The sequence below is a fragment of the Quercus suber genome, unplaced genomic scaffold, assembly GCF_002906115.3.
Source record: "Quercus suber isolate HL8 unplaced genomic scaffold, Cork oak 2.0 scaffold_738, whole genome shotgun sequence".
NCBI lineage: Eukaryota > Viridiplantae > Streptophyta > Magnoliopsida > Fagales > Fagaceae > Quercus > Quercus suber.
Genome location: NW_027070177.1, coordinates 96,363 through 100,086, shown reverse-complemented (window position 1 = coordinate 100,086; position 3,724 = coordinate 96,363).

Genomic DNA, 3,724 nt, shown 5'->3' with positions numbered 1-3,724 from the left:
TGTTATGCCATAACAGTTGTCAGCTGTCCTTACACCAACACACATACAGTCACCTCCTCCATCAAGTATCTCACATTCATACTTGGTGAAAAGAACATTTAATCCATTGTCGCAAATCTGACTTATGCTGAGTAAATTGGCCTTTAATCCATCAACATACCAAACATCTTCAAACACTGGCAATCCTGGAATGTCCACAGTACCAATGCCTCTGATCACAGATTTACTTCCATCTCCAAAAGTGACTGTCCCAATCTTTCCTTCAAAGAGAGTTTTGAATAAACCTTTATTTCCTGTCATGTGCCTGGAACAACCACTATCCAAATACCAAAGACAAGAATCACGTGCCTTTAAGGCGGTTAAAGCAGTATAACATACATAATTCTTATCACATGTGATTATGCCAATATTCTTAAGAAAATTTAACAATAACAACAAAAGGCAAAGATGACAAATAGATAATTGACAAATAAGCAGAAAAAATTTCCAAGAATCCATGACAACAGGGGTCAAGGATCAGCTCAGAGATTAAAAATCTCAAACAAAAAAAGCTACCTGCTCTGATACCACTTGACAGGAATTTAGACCCCTTAAACAACCAGATTGCGTAGCCTAGATTAATTAGCCAAGTTGTTACTTAGTCAAATTAAGCAATTCTAGGTTAAAACAATCAAATAATCATATCAAGAATAATAATGCAGCGGAAAATAAATGAACACAAGATATGATCACCCAGGAAACCACACGGTAAAAACCTGGGGAGGATTTGACCCACCGATCCTCAAGGCATAACAGAATTCACTATGAAAGAATTGAAGTTCTTACAAAAGGACTACAAGCTCCCCGCTCGACTTCCTAATGCTACCCACCAGTAGAACTTCCTGACACGACCACGCGCAGGCTCCGAATCCACGGACTACTTCTTTCTTGAATTCCTCAATCAGCTACAAGCTCCCCGCTTGCTTTTCTTTTAAGTTCCAATGGTTGCAACAGTAATGATCTTCAAGATGTTGAAATCATCTCTACCTTGAAAACCCTAAGTTTTGTGTAAAGGAAACTCCTCAAAGATCTCACAAGAGATTCACACAAAACAGCAATGTATGAGCAACAAAGCAATATGGACAACCTCCAAAAACGTGGCTAGGGTTTAGTTTATATACCTAGGGTAAAAACATAAAACCCTAAACGTTTAATGAAGTAGGGCTGNGTATTGGAAGGATATACATATTGTATAGATTCATAAGAGTTGATAAATTTACATGATACTCTCTCTCTCTCTCTCTCTCAACATTTTTTTTCCTAATAAACAGCTACTCTCATTAATTATTAAATTAATTTTTTATTAATTGTTAGGATATATTTCCTTAGATTAAGGGATAAAATTAAAAATAATTTAATTTACATAAAACTTTATCATTTAAATTTTAACAAGTTTAAATTTTATTCAAACTAAAAGTCTGTAGGGCCAGAAAGTCAGGCAGCCCCTGCCCACTTCAATCCAGGCCCAAAAGCCCATGCCGAGGATGTATGTAGGGTCGAGGATAAAAGTAAAAGTCCAGTCTCCAAGGAGCTGGTCCAAGGACGACTCTGTCCTCGGACATCCGAGACCATAGAAGTACACAAGCACCACACCATCAAGGAGGGTCTTCTTGAATATCCGAGGAGGAAAGAGCAAATGCCATGCATCAACAATGGGAGCACGGTGGAGGAGCAAGTCTAAGATGACCTTCACCTCCACATTAAATGCCCACAACTAACGTCCTGGCCGCATTAATGAGGAGGGATTACAGAACAGTGTTGCATTGGTTGCCGCAACCCGTAAGGAGAATGGGAAGGTGGCTGATGGGACAGGTACTCAAGTAGTGGCCTGGTTGCTCAACAAATGTAGGGCTAGGATCAATGGGGAAAGGAGTATATAATGTAAGGGATCCCTCTTGAAAAATGGGGGGGGGGAAGAAAGGAGAAAAAGGAGGGTAGCAATCTGCATTCTCCTGGGAGCAATTGTAACCAATCACCAAGGAAGTAATAAGAACTGCAAGCTCCCAAGAGAAATCCGAGGAGCATCATTGTTCACTTTCATCTGAGAGCTACCACGCATAGTTGTTGCATCCCTTACTAGGGCCTAGTTCTTGACCTCGCTCTCTACAAATTAATTGCAGGGCTTGCTGGGCTTGGGTCCACTCCCTTAACCCATCAAGAGCCCTGAACCTGGTCCTACAATTGGCGCCGTCTGTGGGAAGAACTCGTGCATCAGTAAGGACAACAGCCAGGCATGGTAGGATCAGACCCTCACCAAGGGAGTTCCATCAGCACGAACCAGCTAGATCCCAATGTCAAAATAACTATGGTGACACCGGGCACGGCCAAAACGAGGAGAACGGACGATTCCGAGAAGGAAGCGTGCATACCTCACAAACTAGCGAAAGCCACACCCATAGAAGCGGCCGCTGCCCTAAAGGCGCGATAATGGCCCAGCCACACGATCCTAAGAGGTTAAGAGTCACGCATCCCAGAGACAGGACGATAAGGTGGCCATGCAGCGAGAGATAGATGATTTGAAGAGAAAGCTGCGCCATGCACGGCGAAGGCAATCCGAGCCCAGCCCTGACTTACCTTCTGACGACGAAAATGATGACGACTACAGGCAAAGGTCGAGAACACCCCTGAACGAAACTTTCTCCCACGAGGATGAGCGCTACCAGAGGCTAAACGTGACAGCCCAACTCCTAGGGCTTAGGAAGTGACCCATGAGCAGGGCGTTGACCGGCTCTCCAGATCACCCTTTACGCGTCGCATAGAAGAGGCGGTGCTCCCTCGGCAGTTCCAGCAGCCAACCTTCACCGTTTACAATGGCAAAACGGACCCCGTAAAGCACGTGAGCAGTTTAACCAGAGGATGGCCGTCCACTCTAAGAACGAGGCACTGATGTGCAAAGTCTTCCCGTCCAGCTTGGGACTGTGGCAATGAGGTGGTTCAACGGCTTGAGGATGAATTTCGTAGACTCGTACAGACAGCTGACCCAGGCCTTTGGTTCCCATTTTGTTACAAACAGCAGACCTCCTCGGCCATGAACACGTTGCTGTCCCTGACCATGTGCGACGAGGAGACCCTCAAGGCTTACTCGGACAAGTATTGGGAGATTTACAATGAGCTGGACGGCAAGTACGACGATGTCCCATCAATACATTCAAGAACGGACTCCCAATAGGGCACGACCTGAGGAAGTCCTTAACTGGTAAGCTCGCACCAGCGTGCAGCATTAATGGATCGGATCGATAAATACAAACGGGTAGAGGAAGATTGATAAATACAAGGCAAGGGGAAGGAGAAGGCTATCCCTCAAGAGAGGAGGGATTCAGGTCGGACCGATATAACACGCCGTCCAGGAGAGATTTCATGGGACAATCTGGGGCACAAATGCCCAGGCTGTCGGCGCTGTGTTCCAAGAACCAGTACACAGGGTGCTGGAAAAGATCAAGAACGAACCGTACTTAAGTGGCCGAATAAGATGTCGGGGGATCCTGAGAAGCGTAATCAGGACCTTACTGCCAATACTACCAAGACCACGGCACGCTACGGAGGACTGCAGGAATCTCTGGAACTATTTGGACCAATTAGTCCGGGAGGGGAAGCTGAAGCACCTCCTCACCATTCCAGCGGCCATCAGGGCCAGACCTACCAGGAGCCACGGAGGGACACTGCCATGAGGCAGCCCGCTGGAACG